Below are 18,946 nucleotides of genomic sequence, written 5' to 3'. Positions count from 1 at the left end.
TGGAAACTTCTGAAAAAAAAAAAGCTCTGAAAAATATTATAAAAATATATTTAAAAGCATCAGATTAAAAAATAGTTTAAATAGAAGCCACCCTGACCCCAGTGATCCCTAAACTTCTTTTAGCTCTATTTCTTCCCATTATATAACTGTATTTTACCTGTATTTTCCTTTGATTACATTGATTATACTTTCAGAAAGAGCTTAAGAAATCTCTTTCTCATTATAATTTTCAAAATAGCATGTCCATATGGTTGAATAGAGGAAGATGATACTAAAGTCTAACCATAACAACAGTGAAAATGGTAATATTTATATTACATGTGCCATGTTGATATTTTAAAAGAAGGCTAAGTATTTTATCTATCCCCTAGGGTTCCTGTTTACTCCCAACTGAATTCTACTTCTGGATTCAGGGAGGTAAGATTTAGATCCAGGTTAAACCAGACTCATCTCATTTTGGACATCCATATCTTTTGCATTTATAATTTAATATACTTTTAGTTTTACCAAAAATAGGTTTTTAATATACTCTGATTATGGTTTCCCCTTCTCCAACTCCTAAGATCTTCCCTACCTCGCCTCCCATCAGAATTTATAACTTTCCTGTCTCTCATTAGAAAACAAACAGGCATCTAAATAATATTAAAACAAGATACATGAAAACAACAACAAAATACCCCAAACTAGAATAAGACAGAACTAACAACAACAACAACAAGAACCATCCCCCAACCAAAAAAACAAACCCTACAAAACCACATAGACTAAGAAAAACACATATTTGTGCATAGATTAGATCCCATAAAATCACCAACCTTGAAGCCATCATATTTATGCAAAGGATCTCCAAGATGGGGGAGGCCCTGACAAAACATGAGACAAGAAGCTCCTCTGACTTTCTTTTGTGTTGCGGGTCACAAGTTGCTGGGCGCAGGGCCTACATTTAAGAGTGGCTTGAAATCCCAGCGAGACTCCATTGGAGAGAAGCAATTTTTCACTCTCACCTGGACTCTTGTCTTTATTCTCCTGTATTTCGCTGGCAAATTCTGATTAGTAATTTAGTTACTTAGCAATTAAGCAACTAGCTCCCAGCTCCTCTCTGGTTGACAATGGTGGCATTTTAACATTTCAGTCACTCATGTTTCCTCCAGGAAATAAGCTGGGATCCGGAGAGAACTCAAGGCTGCCGTCCCCAGCACTCCTTGGCATTGTTCCGACATGATTCTTGGGAGTGCTGACATGAATATTTTATGTGCCAACATTTGTGAGACCCGAGATAGCAGAAGTTCTGTTTTGGTGTGTATCCCTCCCTCTGGACTCCGAACCATCCTTAAGGCTTCTTTACCAGTGGGATGTGATGGAGGAGTGCTAGTGAAACCTCACTGGAAGCTTTGCTTCCTTCCTGTCCAGATGCCTGCCATTGGAAAATGTTCTCCAGGAAGTTGACTGAACCATGGGAGCAGATCAAGATACGTGCAGGTGCTGTGGATGAAAACTACAGTAAGCCCCTGCCAACAGTGAGCACCCACTGCCAGCCATCTAGGATGTCCTAGCTTAGTCCAGCATTAAGGGGGAAGAGAGCCTCATTAAGCAATAGAATGGTGAGAGAAAATGGGATGGTGCTTCAGGCCATTACATTTAATGGTACTTGACTGCTACGAATAGATTACATGAAAGGGAAGATGTATTCAGCTTATGTGCTGAATATATTTTTGTCAATGTGACACAAACCTGCATTATCTGGGATGAGGGGACCTTGGTTATGAAAATGCTTGCATCAAATTGGACTCTAGGGAGGTGTGTGTGTGTGTGTGTGGGGAAGTTTCTTAAGTAATACTTAATGTGGGCAGGCACATTGTAGGTAGTGCCACCCTGGGCCATCATCCTGGGAGGTAGAAGAAAAGGAGCTCAATGTGGCAAGCTGGAGGAGAAAGCCAGTAAGCAGCCTTCCTTCATAGCCTTTGTTCCAGTTCCTGCCTCTGAGTTCCTGCCCTGACTTAACTCAATGACTAACCGTGATCAGAACTTGTAACCTAACAAGCACTTCCCTTCCTAAGTGGCTTTGGGTCGCATTTGTAGTAGAAACCAAAAGCAAAGGAAGACAGTATGGTAGAAGGAACTGACTGTCAAAATGAGGAGAGCCAACCAATGAGCCTTGTCAGTGCAGACCTCCCCTGTGAATGGGCTTATGTCTCTTTGTGGCATATGTCTGTTGGATGAGGCTTCGCATCCTTCCCTTTTGGGGGGTTGCTAACTGACTGCTCTATCTTCCCCCGTCTCCTCTCACTATAATATCCAAGTTAAAAGCTCACAGGTCAGACAAAGACACCTCCTGAACTCTGTTCTGTTTCCTGAGTCTGTACTGGGACTGGTTGGCTAAAGCTCCCCCTAAGGATTTTTCTCATCTGGCATCTTCTCTAAGACGCAGGAGTCCCTTAGGGCTCTGGCAAAGGTGGCTACAGCAGACCTTTACCTAGATACTCATCAGCTAGCATTTTTTGTCTTCTGGCCTCACCTCAGCCTCTTTTGACTGGACCATACAGATAAATATAAAGGTCTCTGCTCATTTCCCCACTACCATATAGCTTAGTGGAAGCTTGCAGTCAAATCATGGTTTATTTATTTCTTCCCCTACCTTCTTGCTAAAAATCATAATCTTCACCAAAACAAACAGAGCCCTCCTGTAGGACAGAACAATGAAGACTATGAGCAACAGATTTCTTCTAGCTTCAGTTAACTAGGAGCCTGGCTGTGTTGTATCCTCTAACCTATGGCCATGCTATTAGTTCACCAACTAGTTCACTGAGCTGACTTTGTGTCATCATCTACTTCCCATGCTTCATATGGTGTGAGGCTTGGTTTCAGACACAGACTGAGCAGCAGAATATTTGTTTGCAAATCTGAGATTTGCACAGTGGTAGATGTATTTCTGTGAACGGTCCTAATTCCTTCAATGTTCTAACTGAACCTCCAGTAATTTCTTGACAGTTTCATGCTGTTCAGCCAGTGTTGTCCTATTACTTTATATATAAAAACTGGGTTTTAATGCTTTATTACTTTGTAAAGTCTGAATCTGGCTAAATTGGATATAAAGTATCCTCACGGTTTTTTTATAGCTTGATTTCTACTCAGTTCTGGGATTGCTACAATATTCTCTAGTACCCAAGATCCAAGGCTGCCTCTTCCTAATGTGCTCTCTGTGCCTATTTCACATCAGTGTAATTCATTCCTCCATCTAGACTTTGAGGTTTATAGTATCACTTTGAAAATAGTGCGAAAGAAATGATCCCTCTATGCCGTGAAACACTCACTTTTTCTAATTATTTCTTCTTGTCCTGGAGCAGTCTGTCTTTCAGTGTTTATGTATACTCCATTCAATATTTGTGCACTGACAATTTGACATCTTTATTATATCAGTTGGTTATGAACAATGCACAAAAGAAATTATGGGCAAAATGGAACTTGTTTGGCTAAGTGTCCCTGGTCTTTCAGCAAAACACTGAAGGAATGCTGCGCCTGTCTCAGATGGGCAGAGGTTGTACTGGATGCTCATTAGATGCTAGGCCTCTGCTTCATGTTCTTGTTCTCCCTCTGGAGTGTGCATTAGGAAAATGGGTTCTAAGGACCAAATCAAGGGGTGCCAAGCTACCTGTGCTTTTCAACTAGTTTCAAGGTTAGGGACACATTGGTGGGAAACCAAATGAAAGTAATCCCTGGTGTCCTTGCCACTTTCTTGTTCTCTTTCATCACTCCTTCAATATGATTTTTGTCATGGCCTTGTTCCTATGTCAAAAGTCATAGGTGTTGAAATGTTGTTCTCCCAGAGAGTGCGAATCCTGACTGCTCTTTGTGGTTTTCCTTCTCCAGCAGTTACAATGGCTCATTATTTATTCTGCCTGGGGACTTTGGAGCTAACCATTGTTTTTTGTTTGTTTCTTTTCAATTCACCTGTGGTTTGTAAGTAACTCTTTAATTAAATTGTCATTGATCACGTCTAACATAGCATCTGTTTTCTGCTAGGAACCAGAAAACAGTACACTCCAAGTATTTATTTAGTAAACTTCACTTTTCAGACTAGAGAGAAATTTAGAAACACATAACCCACAGATGTTAGAGCTATAGTGTTTCGATTTAAATAGCACTTTAGATGATATGCTAGTCTGACAATAAATAGCACAACATGCTAAAGTTACGCGTCTATGAGTCTGTAAGACTTGGAGTCCTGGTGTTCTGGTTTGCTTTGTTGCTGTGACAAACACCATGATGGAAAGCAAGCTGAGGAGGAAGAGATGTTGGCTTTCACTTTATAGTCCCTCTTCAAGCAAAGCTGAAACGGGAACTCAAGGCTGGAGCTGAAGCAGAGGCCATGGAGAAATGTTGCTGATGGACTTGCTCCTCATGGCTTGTACAGCCTTCTGTTTTATTAAACCCAGTCTCACTTTCTCATGGGTGGCACCTCCACAGTGGGTAGAGTCCTCCATCTTCAATCAAAAATAAAACATATGCTCCACAGATTTTGCTGTAAGCCAATCTCATGGAAGCAATTCTTCAGTTGACACCACCTCTTCACAGATGACTCCTTACTCTCATGTGATGTCAAATAGTTTCTACATTTCACTAGTGTTTATGATCAGATTGTAATTTTGTTTTTCTCTGCTGAAGAATTTCTTTCTGCTTTCTTTTGCCCCTGGATTTCAGGGCATTTTTACCACTGTCTGTGTATCTATACTTTTCAAATTTAGTTTACAATTCTATATTTAGGACATTTAACAACTAATAGGTATATATATATATATATATATATATATATATATATATATGCTATGAAGAGCTTTTATCATCAAAATATATAATTTTATCTCAATCAATATAATTGATCAAGGAGGAAGTTTTGGTTTACATACATATATAAAAGACAAAACCAAATTACTGTGTGTGCATGCATGTGTGTATGCATGCATGTGCTGATATGTGTTTGCCTACCAGCTGGAGGCCCATTTTCTTCAACTCCAGGTTTCCTGTTGTGTTTTATGATTTGAAATTCACAGGATTCCTGCAGAGGCGAGTTAAGCTTGATGGAAGCAAGACTTCCTTGGGAATTATTGTTGTGTTTTTTTTTTCTAATAGTTTTCTTAAATATTTACTCCATTTCTTCAGAAAAGATTATGTGTAGAGCTGAGATAATAGCTCATTATAAACTACTTGCTGTGCAAGCACAAGGAATTTAGTTTAGACCCCCAGAATATATAGGTGTGATGATCTGTACCTGTCATTGAAGGTTTGAAAATATATGCTGGAGAAACTCTGGAACACATTGGCCAGCTAGACTTGCTTAATTGGTTCAATAATAGACTCTTAAAAATAATAAGATGGAGAAAACAGAGGAAAACACCCAATATCAAACTCTGTTACTACACAAGTATGTGCGCATGTGGACACACACACACACACACACACACACACACCACAACACAAAGATGAAAAATAAGATACCTCTCTGCCTCTGTCTCTCTCTATGTCTCTCTTTGTCTTTCTGTTTCTCTCTCTCTCTCTCTCTCTCTCTCTCTCTCTCTCTCTCTNTCTCTCTCTCTCTCTCTGCGTGTGTGTGTGTATGCATGTGTGTGTATGTGTGTAAAATGAAGCTTCAATAACTATTATTGTCTTTAATACTGTTCATTTTCAATTTTGGTAATTTGACAAATTTGCATACTTTTTCTTTGCTAGGAATAGGAGATTTTGGAATTCTTAAGGAAATGGGATTTGATGACATGTAATCTTTATTAGCATTCTCAATTATTTTGTGACTTGGTAATCATTTATAAATATATATTGGAGTATATTATTATTGCACATGAATTATATGAAAGAATATTGGATGCAAGTAACCATCTTCACAAATAGTCTCCAAGTTAAGAATTTTAAAAAAATGTTTCATACACATGTAAACATTTTAGGTCCTATAAAGCTGTATAATTTTTATCTTTCTTCCTTTTATTGTTCTACCAGGCTGGATATGAAAGTCTCTGAAGAAAACTAAGTCTAGGGATCAGTAAACAAATTTTGCTTTAAAGAAGACAGTCTTCATGATTTACTGCTTTAGGATGGAAGCAGTTGGCTTAGTTCTCTAGCCTGAAGCATCTCCTGTCTGTTTTCATTTGTTATGGTTTGTCTGAAATTAAACAGTGCTCTATGTTACAGATTTGGTTCCTAATATGTCAATAATTGGAGGTGCTGAGCACACCTTTATGATTTCTATGTCACTTGGGTCTGTGTGCTCTCCAAAGGGATTGTGGTGCTCTACCCAATCCTTCTGCCTTGGTTCCAGTTTGAGATACTGCTGTGGACTCATACACACACCCTCATATTTTCTACCCTCTGCCACTTTCATTGGAGGTCCAAACAATGTGAGCACATACATGACCAAGACTTTAAACCTCAGCAACTCACAGCTAAATGGCCCTTTAATTCTTTTTTAGACTAGATTATCTCAGTTATTTTATTATAGTAATAATAAAAGGTGACACAAAATATAGCCCTGCCACCTTGCATCAAATTGTGCAAATTTTGATTTGAATACAAAAGAGATATTTTGGGGAATTTCTATCAAAATTTGGTACATAAACAAGAATTCTGGATCATAGTTGTCATTATTATCTTTTGATAGTAAGAACAGACTACAAATAACTTCTGTGAGGTCTTGGTAATTAACCTTAATATATGTAGAATTAAACATTTTTTTTTGGCAAAGTTTATCTTAAGGGATTCCAAAGAGAATAACCTTGTTAAATTAGCATAAGAATCTAGTAAACAGCAACTGTGATCTGCTTTAGCTTACAAGTTGGCTGTCATGCCAATCATACCTTTCTTTTGACACTTTTCAGAAAACCATGATGTGGCAGACTCTCAGTGTCTAGTCATGTTCTGAGATATGTGAAACTCTAGTGATGACTGAACTTTTGTGAAAATTGCAGCCTTAGGATCTTTCCATGAGCCACTTCTTAGTTCTAGGTATGTCCATATTTCTTCTTTTGCATGGGCCTCCACTTTATATATAATAGGAATAATTTATATTCTCATTATAAAGAATAGCTATCAAAATGTTAACTTATAGCAATTTTTCTTTGTGTCATTGAGTCTAATCTTTATCTATCAACCTTTACTTTATCATTTCTGAGTTGTCTCATAGTTAACCAGTTTCACACAAAGGAGGAAAAAACAACAGGGTAGTGAAATTTAGAATTCTTAGCTTACTAACCAAATTTAAATTTTTTATTGAGATATATTCATAATAGATCATTATATCTACATGTAATATGACTTGATTTACATGACTGATGTAATCAAACACAATGATTTTATTCTTCAAATTATGACACTCAGTTGGTTTTAGAAGTTTTAAGTCTTTTTTTTTTTTTTTTGGTCAGTCTGTGCTTAAAGTTGATTTTAAACCTGATCAGTAGTATCTCAGTTTCCACTGAATAATATATTTAATCCTCTTCCCATGTGCGATGCTTTAGTTCCAGCACCCTTCATAGAATCACCAATCACTTTCTTTTACCTCATTCCATATATATTTTATATATATATTAGCTCTAGATAAGAACATTGTTTTTGGATCTAAAGAGATGGCTCAGCAGTAAGGATTGTGTACTACTCTTTCAGAGGGCTAGAGTTCTGTTCCTAGTGTCCACGTGCTGTATCTCACAAATGCCTGTAACTCCAGGGCCAGGGACTAATGTTCCCATCTGTCTTTAATGGGTTCCATGTGTCACAAAAATTCACTCAGACAACACATATATGCAAATAAAGTTGAACAATGTCCAAAATCATCATAATTACTATTTTTTTAATTTTTAACAAAAACTGCTTCAGAGCTCATAGACCATCTACATTAGGATATGAACTGACGAATAATTTTCTGCCTGAGACACAGCCCTTGGTTAGAAGTTGCAACAGGAATATTCTATTCCACCAGTGCTGGTAGCTAAGTAGATCTTAGACCTTCAGAGTGGTCCAGTGTGAGACAGAAAATGATACCAAGAAATGTTCTTATATGTAGTGAAAAGTTGATTTTGTAGCCTGATTTCTGTGGATGGTGGATCCTGACATATTGACAGAAAGCACTGGGTGAAGTTTGTTAAAAGCCCCCACTCTCTACTCCCTGACCCACGTCTCACCACCCATGTTCTCTTCTGTTTTTTACTAGTATGGTGACCGAAGATAGGAACTTGGGAGGACAGAGACTGTGGTTTCCTCATGACACTGGAGATTTGCCACTTAAGTGCAGCTGCCCCCTGCTGACCTCTAGATGAGAGGATAAGTCTCCATGTGTTTAAGCCTCTGTTGTCAGATTTCTATTACTGCCCACAAGTCCCCAAAGGCACATAGCTCTGAGAGCTTAGGAAGTGCTTATTAGTACTTCAACTCCTTCATAGGTTTGTGGTTTCTTAGTGATATCCAAGGGATCACCTGGGGAGACCTGGAAGGATGAACGAATGGCATGATTCTCCAATTCTCTGTTGCTTTAAACAGAGATGCCGTTGCAGATGAAAACATATCTAACTTCATCAGCTTTGTTATTAGATATCTGTGTGACATTTAACTTGCACTGATGTCCCACAGCGTAAAGTAATTTGAAAACCACTGAGTTCTAGACTAAACATCCCATTGCCAAACCAGGAACTATGCTTTAGACATTCTACTAAGGGATTAATGTATAATAAATCATTTGCTCCCCCTCAATAATGCTATGAGGTAAGTGCTGTTGGTATTTGCATCCTGCATACAAGGAAATGGAGACACAAGAAACATTAAGTAGTCTTGCATAGCTCATAAATAGCAAAGCTGAGATCAGATCTGTTGTGCTGTGAAATCCTAGCTTTGAAATCCCATACTCCTTCTATGTCTGATGCTGAAGTAAAGGGTCATGATATTAAGGGGATTTTCTCAAGTTAAAACAGAATTTATTGTTTCCTACATAGTACAGTTCAGCTTCAGTGTTTCTTTAATCCTTTCATGTTAGCAGCATCACTCTTGGTGTCCAACTAAGAAAACTACTTAAAAAAAGACCAACCAAACAAACCAAAATATAAAAACAAAGCAAAACAAAACTCCCCCCCCCCAAAAAAAAACAAAACACAATACCAGCATCCAGTTCACTCAGAATGGAATGAGGAGAAGCAGGAAATAGATTTCAGAAACTGAGATCAAATGTTCACATCAGGAATGGAAGCGATCCTTCTGAAGTTGGAACTGGTTTAAGTAGAATTGAAGCTAAAAGGTGAGATGGTCCATAATGTTCTTCCAGAGGACCTGAGTTCATTCCCAACACCCATGTCTAGAGGTTCACAAACTTCATTAACTCTAGAAATAGGAGATCTGAAACCCTCCCTGGCCTCCAATAGTACCCTTTATACACATAAACATACTTTTACATATGTATAAAGTAAATCTTCAAAAAATTCATTATTATTAATATTTTTTATTATTTACTTTACAACCTGCTTACTGCCTCCTCCTGGCCATCCCCTTCCACAATCCCTCCCTGCCCCACCTCTCTTTCTCCTCTGAGCCAGTGGGTGTCCTCCGGGGTACCCCTCACCCTGGCATTATTAGTGTTTTTGAGGCTAGGTGCATTCTCTCCCACTGAGGCCAGGCAAGGCAACCCAGCTAGAAGAACATATCCCACAGACAGGCAACAGCTTTTGGGCTAGTCCCTGCCCTAATTGTTCAGGTCCCACATGAAGACTGACTTGGACATTTGCTACATATATGCAGGGAGGCCTAGGTCAAGAACTTAAAGTCCCTGAAGAAAGAAATTGAAGATATCAGAAGATGGAAAGATTGCCCATGCTCATGGATAGGTAGGACTAACATAGTGAAAATTGTCATCTTACCAAAAGCAATGTACAGATTCAATGCAATCCCCATCAAAATTCCAACACAAACTTGTTATAGACCTTGAAAGAGCAATTCTAAACTTCATATGAAAAAGAATAAACCCAGGATAACTTAAACAATCCTGAACAATAAAAGAACTTTGGGAGGAATCACAATCCCTGACTTCAAGTTGTACTACAGAGTAATAGTGATAAAAACTACATGGTATTGGTGCAGAAAGAGACACGTCGATCAGTGGAATAGAACCCATTCCATTCCAGACCCAGAAATAAACCCACCCACCTGTGGAAACCTGATTTTTGGATAAAGACATCAAAACCATACAGTAGAAAAAGGCAAGCATCTTCAACAAATAGTGGTGGTCTACCTGGATGTCTACAAGTATAAGAATGAAAAATCCATATTTATCTTCCTTCACCAAACTCAAGTTCAGTTGAATCAAGGACCTCTACATAAAACTGGACACCCTAAATCACATAGAAGAGAACGTGGGAAATACCCTTGAACGCATCGGTACAGGAGACAACTTCCTGAAGAGAACACCAATGGCTCAGGCTCTAAGATTAAAAACTGATAAATGGGACCTCATGACAGTGCAAAGCTTCTGTAAGCAAAGGACACTGTCAATAGGACAAAAGGCGGTCTACAGACTGGGAAAGTATCTTCACTAATCCTATACCTGACATAACGCTAATACCCCAAATAGAACTCAAAAAAAAAAAAAAGAATTAAAAGAATTAAATAGGTATGAGTCAATGTGGACTCAGGGATCAGAGAAAGAAAGGCAGATTCCACTCCATGTTTTAGAAGAGAGAAGGGAAGTGTCTACTTCCCAAGAATAACTGGGAGAGTGTCAGAAAGATCCTCATTATATTAAACTAAATATTCAATTAAACCCATTACAATTGTGGCAAAATACATGCAATCTAAAATTTCCTTCCTTAACTAACTTACATGGTACAGTTGTTCACCTTTCAGAACTAGTTCATCCAACAAAACTGCAGCTATACCCATTGAACAGCAGCAAAGAGGAAGAAGAATGAGAAGGAGAAGGAGAAGAAGGAGAAGGGACCCATAATCAACCACCAAACACAGACACTATTGCATACACCAGCAAGATTTTACTGCAAGGACCCTGATATAGCTGTCTCTTGTGAGGCTATGCCAGTGCCTGGCAAACACAGAAGTCGATCTCAAAGTCAACTATTGGATGGAACACAGGCCCCCAATGGAGGAGCTAGAGAAAGTACCCAAGGAGCTGAAGGGGTCTGTAACCCTATAGGAGGATCAGCAATATGAACTAAAGAGTACCCCCTGAGCTCGTGTCTCTAGCTGCATATGTAGCAGAAGATGGCCTAATCGGCCATCATTGGGAGGAGAGGCCCTTGGTCTTGCAAACTTTATATGCCCCAATACAGGGGAATGCCAGGGCCAGGAAGAGGGAGTGGGTGGGTTGGGGAGCAGGGTGGGGGGAGGGTATAAGGGACTTTCGGGATAGCATTAGAATTGTAAATGAATAACTTCATTGATTTATAGCATTAATTGTGGCTGGCACCCTGTAAGGTTCAATCTTCCTATTTTTTTTTACTTTTAAATAATTATGGACTTGCAAGGGATTGAAAAAAATTGTAGGCTCCCTCCATTCTCTTAGTGGCAATGAAGCAGGCACGGTGCAAACTTAACTAGGGTGCTGTTTTTATGTAACGTCTTTGGAGCTGATATCTTGGTTTCCTTTTTGAAATTCTTAGGGTAGGAAACCTCCTCCCTTTTGATGTTGCAAATTTTATAATGTTAAGTGTTTCAGAATATTTCCTTTTGACCTTCACTTATTCTTTGAAATATCTGTCTATCATCTATCTATCTATCTATCTATCTATCTACCACCTATCATCAATCAATCCATGTGTCTATCTGTCATCTCTTATCTATCTATCTATCTATCTATCTATCTATCTATCTATCTATCTATCTATCTATCTATCTACCTACCTACCTATCTATCTCTGATCTATCAATCTTTATGTCTATCTGCGTCATCTGTCTACAATCTATCACTTGTCTATCATCTATCTATCTATCTTACACATTACAGGTAGAATCTGCATCTGAGATTCAACAAGTAGATTTTATCTTTCAGAGTTTGAATGACATCTTTTAATATTAAACTTCTGAGAGAAAAACACACACACACACACAGAGAGAGAGAGAGAGAGAGAGAGAGAGAGAGAGAGAGAGAGAGAGAGAGAGAGAGAGAGAGAGAGAGAGAGAGAGAACCTGATGCTTATGAGATCAGAAGAAGGTATCAGATGCCCTAGAACTGTAGTTGTATATGCCATGCTGGAAAGCAAACCTGGGTCTTCTGCAAGAGCGATAAGTGTTTGTATCTGCTGAGCTATTTCTCCAGCACCTGATATTTTGCTAATTTTAAAATATAGATAAGCTGTGTTAATGAATGAAACATTCTCCCATTTTGAGTTTAATATTGTGTTTTCTTATGTTGGAACAAACATTTAGGTTTTTTTAAATCCCACTTTAGCACTTACCGTTTAATCTCCATAATTGTTATATGCTCAGTAAAGATTTGATCAGTAAGTCTTATTCTCAAGTAACACCCTTTATCAGTTTCACTTGAGTTAAACTTTCTAGATGCCTTTATTTCGGTGATGAGCTGTTGCTATTTCTGTTATGTGGATGTTCAAAGTCTTAGAGTGGAGTTTAGACTGTTCCAGCGACCAACACTGCATGGTTTTCTTAGCAATAACAATTTCATACCATCTTACAGTTTTTGCACTTGGTTCCTTTTGCACTGCTGTGCCCCTTGTAACTTCTCTGGTTCTAGCTCAGGATACTTTACTTACATATCCTGTTTACCATCGTCAGAGTTCTGGAACAGTAGTCTTTAAGGAGCACTGGATGTCATTTTTGTCATAAAAATCTACTTTTCCCTCTATTCATACAATAGGTTTTATATTTTTATAGGAGTATGAAGTATAAGCATTTTGAGCTAAAAATTATAGGTTTGAGAAGCTGTTCATTATTTGAGAACTATAATAAGTGAATTTACAGGAAAGTGGAAAATGACAGATCATAATGATGTTCATCTATCATCAATATTCTGCAAGTGTACCAAAATCTACAATGAATTTCTGAAATAAGTCAATATACATGATTTATGCAATTTGCAGTTCTCTATTAATTTTTCACATCTTTCTGTTCCTATCTGTAATACCGTGGATATATGATCAGGAAAGTGTAAAGAACTATAATTATGTCTTAAAAAATATAATTTCTTTCCAGAAAGACTTCAATTCTATCACACCTCCTAATGCTCTTATGCAAAAAGGACTATGTTATTTGAAGAAAAATCAAGGTTAGCTTCAAAAATGTTTATAAATATATATTAAAACAGGTTGGCTCCCAACTCTTATGTGAGGGAGTCATTTTTTTAAAATGGAGGGCTAGATGAATCATGGCAGAAAAAACAGACAATATAATTTTGTTAAAATCTTATTTTCTCTTTTATTGGATATTATATTTATTTACATTTCAAATTTTATCCCCTTTCCCAGTTTCTCCTCCAGAACCCCCCTATCCTATTCCCCTCCCCTGGTTCTATGAGAGTGTTTCCGTACCTACCCACCGATTCCTGCCTCCATGCCCTGGCATTCCACTACACTGGGGCATCAAGCATTTACTGGTTTAAGGGCCTCTCCTCCCATTGATGACCAACAAGGCCATTCCTCTGCTACATATGCAGCTGGAGCCATGGAGCCTTCTTTGGTTGGTGGTTTAGTCCCTGGGAGCTCTGGTGGGTACTGGTTAGTTCATATTGTTGCTCCTCCTATTGGGCTGCAAACCCCTTCAGAAATATGGGTCTTTTCTCTAGCTCCTCCATTGGAGACCCTGTGCTCCGTCCAACGGCTGGCTGAGAGGAGCCATCTCTGTATTTGTCAGGCACTGCTAAAGTCTCTCAGGAGAGAGCTATATCAATCATGCTCCTTTCAGCAAGCACTTCTTAGCATCCATAATAATATCGGGGTTTGGTGACTGTATATGGGATGGATCCCCAGGTGGGGCAGCCTTTGAATGGCCTCTTCTTTAGTCTCTGCTCCACACTTTGTCTCTGTATCTCTTCTCATGGGTATTTTGTTCTCCCTTCTAAGAAGGACCAAAGTATCCACACTTTGGCCTTCCTTCTTCTTGAGCTTCATGTGGCCTGTGGATGGTATCTTGAGTATTCTGAGCTTCTGAGCTAATATCCACTTATTAGTGAGTGTATACCATGTGTGTTCTTTTGTGATTGGGTTACCTCACTCATATAAATGTTCACAGGAGACTGAGATAGGTACAATAGAATACATTTTTAAATGATTTTTTTCTACCTCAGCATAAAATGTGTCTGCTACTTGCTTGCTTGCCCTTTTTGACTAAGCTTCAAATTGTTCATATATGTCTATGCTCTGTCTGCTCCTGATTCCCACTGTAAGCATTGCCAAAGGAAGTCAGGAATAGGTAGGCTATAAACTATTCAATGTGCTACCTTGAAATTTCCTACAGAAGATTAACTGGTCATGACTTCAATCTTGGCATCTCATAATATTTGAAAACCTGATGAAAAATAAATTTATTTATTTATTTATTTATTTATTTATTTATTTATTTATTTATGGTTTCCAGTAGGACCTTCATTTTTATCTGGGTACTCATCTGGAGGGACACTTTCCTCTTTGCATCTCTGTCAGTATTCTCATTACCTTCTGTCCCTTACAGATTTCTAGTTCGATCCTAGTACTCTTCTGTGAATTGTCCCCAAATTCCTCCACTGCGTTTCTTCTATGTGCTTTGCCTTTGGTCACTGAGGTTAAACCTTAGTCAACTTTCTTTTCCAGCTTCTAGCTGGAAATTAACCAGTGATAGGTTCTTGTGGAAGGTCAAAGAAATGTCCTTTCTTCTTGTGCATTCAGCATTGTCGGTAGGCCCCTGATGGCTCTAGCACTCTCTCTGGACAGGCCTGCCATCATATGCACTGAATGATCTAGGCTAGTGTGGTCATTCTTCAAATACTCTAGGGGAAAAATAGAGCCTTGATTTCTTTAATTTCTGTGCCATTTCTTTATCTTTGCTTGTCATTTTGTCTCACCCTGCACATATTTTAAGTTCCTGCTCTAACAACATAGAACAGTTTCATTGTATCTCTGCCTTTGTCTTTTTTTGCCTCTTCCTTCTCATTCTCTTGTTGCTCTTGGACCCTGACTGATAAGCTATCCAAATATACAAACATACAAAATAAAATTATTATTTATCTGATTAAAACATGAATAAAAATAAAATAATGAAGGCTATACTTAAAACAGATACTGCATGAAGAAAATACAATATAACAATTAATTGAATTTAAAAAAAACCCAAGATTAATCTCATATGGACCAAAAAGAAAAAAGTTTGGACACATAGGTAGACTGGGTAGAGTTTAAGACACCTCAAAGAAAGAAAGAAAGAAAGAAAGAGAGAGAGAGAGAGAGAGAGAGAGAGAGAGAGAGAGAGAGAGAGAGAAACACAAATGATAACATTTTAGTTTTGGTTTATATTTAATTAAACTTCTAAGTTAATATGACCTTCAAAACTCTTGAAAGTTAGTAACTAAGAATAAAAATAATGAAGCAAAACAAAATATAGAGGTCACTGCATACAAAGATATTGGCAACAAAAATAGTATCAGAGAAATAGTGGATAATATAATCTTTCAGACTTAATGAAGACTAGCCAATTTAAAAAAATAATTAAGCCAGTATATGAAATAAGAAAGTAACTCTGTGCTAAAACAAATACTCATGTACACATGTGTATTTATTACGGACATAACAGTGTCTTTGGATCAAGCATTGCATATGTAGAGTACTTAGCTGTCCTTAGAACTCACAGTACACACTCACTTCACCTTTGTCTGTCTTATGTGTCCTAGTCTCTGTGCCTTATGGTCTACCTCTTTAAGGAGGTCAGTTGAGGTTTCACTAGGAGATCAAAAGATGAGAGAAGTGAGACGGCCTATAGTCACTGGGCGTGAGAATGCTTGACTGGGTGCAGGAAATGAGTGAAGATTGTGGTTTCTGCCAGAGGTTTCTATAATTCGATTTTACACGTCCCTTCATTCTTCACTCCACCCAGAGCCTCACCTCCCAAGCTGCCATTCCCAAGCCTCTTGATAGTCTTACAGACTCAGCACAGATGCTTCCCCACTGCCTATGTAGGATTTGGCAGCTCAGGGTTGCTGAATCAGTCATCACTCTGTGTTTGCCAACTTCCAAGGTGGTGTGGCTAGTCTCCTTTCCTCATCCAGCTGCCTCTGAGATTCATAGTTTTAGTACCTTTTTATTCTTTCAGTCTTGCTTGGCATTGTGAGTAGAGGGATGGGAGCAGCAGGGAGCTCAGTGGTGACTCATGGCAGGAGATCAGTGCCTTCTTGAACTAGAAGGACCCCATCACTGTTTTGTGTTGCTGTTTGTGTTTTTGGTCTTGGTATCTGAGACTTGTCTGCAACTTCTATGTCTCCTGCATCTCAAAAGAGTATTGGGATTACAGATATGAGCCGCTGAACCTAGCTTCTTTATGTATTTGATTTCTAAGGAGCTCTGGTATTCATCTTTCATCTAATGACTATGGGTATCCTTGACTCATTAAATAAGGAAGGAATGGGTAGTGTTGGACAAGTTATTAGGGCTGGAGTCTATTTCATGTTCTCCCACATATCTAGGTACATTCTTCTCTTTACCTAGAACACAGCTCCCTCAAGGAAGGAAAACTAGTATTTCAATTTCTCTAGCACTGGTCACTGTTGCTTTGGGATTATGACCTGATTGACGTATTATATGCATGTCTCCGTAAATCAGCATATAATGAGGAGTTGGTACTTCTGAATTTAAAAATCTGTCCTACATTTCAGAGGGAGGAAAAGAAATGGAAGTATAGAGAATCACGAAGACAGAGCCATGATGATATCTCAATGAAAAAAGAATTACCTTGACTGTCCGTTCTGATTTTGGAAAAGATTCTTTCTTTCACTATGACTGTCACTCTATGGGCAAAATTCCCTAGTTGGATGGATCTTTAGTATGGCCTGTGGATCTACCTTCTCTGGGACAATATTGCAATGTTATCATTTGCAGCTAAATATTAAAAGTGGTCCTGGGACTCAAAAAATTTTCTTTATTTGCCTTCTACTAATAGAGTGTGAAATAGTCATATGCTTTCAGAAGTCATACATGTATCTATCTATCTATCTATCTATCTATCTATCTATCTATCTATTTATTTATATTCTTTCTTTTTCTAACTTTGAGAAGCCCAGTAGACATGCTGAAAGATACTCTTTGGACAAACTGTTAAGGCTTCCCAATCTCTCCTTTTTAATTAAAGTTGCTTTTTGCCTGACCCACCATTTTCTCCCTTTATTTATTGTAACTATGTGATCACTTCTGAGAACTGGGCCTGGATAGAAAAACATGTGAAGTCACATGGTGACTTCTAGTTACCTAGAAAACTTTTAATTTGAGGTCTAGAAGAAAGGTCTGGAACTTTTCTCCAATTAAGTCTGTTTTCATGCCACCCCTTGGTGTCACCTGCCTTAATTAGCCTGAGTAGGAATTTCTGTTGAAAGCAGCAATGAGTTTCTAACATAGGGAAGCAAGAAGTTGGGCTGTGCTCACAGTGTTAAGTGAACACAGGTTCTACTTTCAGATTTCTGAAGGTGACAACTTATTGAGAGAAAATAAATTTTCTTTTGTGCAATCTTCTACCATCACCACCGACTAATGTAATTTTCTAAGTTTATATTCTGACATCTCCTCCTATAACCTGTTCTATACTATTTGTGTCTGAGTCTACATAGCCATAACCAAGAATACCTGAAAATATGACTTCTATATGTGTTTTCAGGGTGCTAAGTTGACACTAGAGATGTTATCTCTGGGGCACGGGATGGCAGCATAAAGTTCAAGGTTGTTTATTTTCTCTCAGCCAGTGGAATAAACATTGAAAACCCTTTACTGTGTGGGGCACAGCTCTTTTCATTTTGGCTCCATCATCTTGTGGGGAAGGATTAGAACGACAGTTTTCAACCCTCCTAACATTGTTATCACTAATACAGTTCCTCATGTTGTGGTGACCCACCACCATAAAATTATTTTTGTTGGTATTTCATAACTGTAATTTTGCTACTGTATGGATTGTAATGTAAATATCTGATATGCAATCGATGTGAAAGGGTCATTTGCCACTCAAAAGGGTCATGACTCACAGGTTTAGAACCACTGGCTTACAAGATTAGAAATGTTCAACTGGATCTTTGCTCCGGTACACTGCCAGGGAGAGGGCGGCCTGGAGAAGCGACACAGCTTCTGGGAAAGATCCCACTTCTGGTTCCAGTCGTCCAGTCCCTTTCCCGCCCGAGAGGAGGGGTGTCCACCCAGGAGCAGTCTCTGGGCCTGAACCAGTAGGAGGGCCATCATTGCTCTGGTGCACTGCCAGGGAGAGGGCAGCCTGCAGAAGCTACACAGCTTCTGGGAAAGATCCCATTCCTGGCTCCAATCACCAGACACCTTTCCCGCCTGAGAAGGGGTGTCCACCTGGTAGGAGTCTCAAGACCTGAGCTGGCAGGAGAGCCATCTTTTCTCCGGTTCACTTAGGCTCCAGTGTGAGCTAGCAAGAGTGTGGTCTGCAAAAACTACACAGCTTTGGGACAGGCAGAAGTAACCTAACTTCTGGGACAGACCCTGTTTTGGGCTCCAGAAATTTGGGCACCTTCCTCTCCAGAGGAAAGGTGGCCACCTGTGAGGGCTCTGTCTGCCAGAGCAGGTGAGAGAGTCATATTGTCTCCAGGGTCCCTCAGTGGCTAGCCTGTGCAGGTGATTGAACAAACTGCAAAGGCAACACATCTTCTGGGATAGGCCCTGTTTGGGGCCTACATCTTCAGCAAGGAGGCAGATCTGAACATCAGGCCTCTGTGCACCTTCCCTGCTAGAGGAGAGCTTCCCTGAAGAGAGTAATCTGA

Source organism: Mus pahari, chromosome 4, assembly GCF_900095145.1.
Source record: "Mus pahari chromosome 4, PAHARI_EIJ_v1.1, whole genome shotgun sequence".
Taxonomy (NCBI): domain Eukaryota; kingdom Metazoa; phylum Chordata; class Mammalia; order Rodentia; family Muridae; genus Mus; species Mus pahari.
Note: the sequence above shows the minus strand (reverse complement) of the source record.